The sequence below is a fragment of the Capricornis sumatraensis genome, chromosome 4, assembly GCF_032405125.1.
Source record: "Capricornis sumatraensis isolate serow.1 chromosome 4, serow.2, whole genome shotgun sequence".
In the NCBI taxonomy this organism is placed as follows: domain Eukaryota; kingdom Metazoa; phylum Chordata; class Mammalia; order Artiodactyla; family Bovidae; genus Capricornis; species Capricornis sumatraensis.
In genome coordinates, this window is record NC_091072.1 from 51,325,497 (window position 1) to 51,326,323 (window position 827).

Here is an 827-nt window from a genome sequence, read left to right on the forward strand (position 1 = left end):
TACTCTGATGTGATATATTAGGTGTGAGTAATTGCATTAAAGTATCAGTTTCACTGTTATCAACTTCAGTCTGCAAATCCCTACATAAATAACAGATCCCGCCATGACCAATGACTAATCACACCTCTTCTTTCAAGTGTTCATGTGCAAAGTCTGCTCATGCAGACAGAAGAGCTTGTAATCATACTTCCTCTGTTTCCCAATGATGTACACACATGACATTTTAATAAAGCCAATACTGGAAAGAAAGAATTGGCCAGCAAAGACAAAAGTGAAGCAAATTAAAAGAAACTCAGAAATGGTGGAGATGAAATTTGAACTGAACATAAGTATAGTTCAGTTCAGTTCAGTTCAGTCACTCAGTCATGTCCGACTCTTTGCGACCCCATGAATCGCAGCACGCCAGGCCTCCCTGTTCATCACAATCTCCCGGAGTTCACTCAGTTAGGAAGAAATAATTGATTGTGGGATCCTGACCCTGCCACCATTTGAGAGACTATAGATACACAGTTAAAAGAGCGTAAGGAAGGTGAATTTATCAGTGTGAGGAAAGTGATTGTGATGAAAAAGATAAAGATGCCTCCAGAGAGAGTGATGCCTGTGAAAGTGTCTTATTAAATGACCTCACAGAGATATTTCATGAAGTTGAAAGTGCAGAAGATGAAATTTGGAAGCTGACCTAAACTTAGGAATATAATAATCCATCAAGACATAGAAAAATGACGAGTATTCACTGTAATTTATGGGTTAAGAAGCACTGTTCAAACTAATGTTTCTAAAGTTTTAAATAACATGCTAAATCAGTATTGGTTTTACTTTTTCATCTC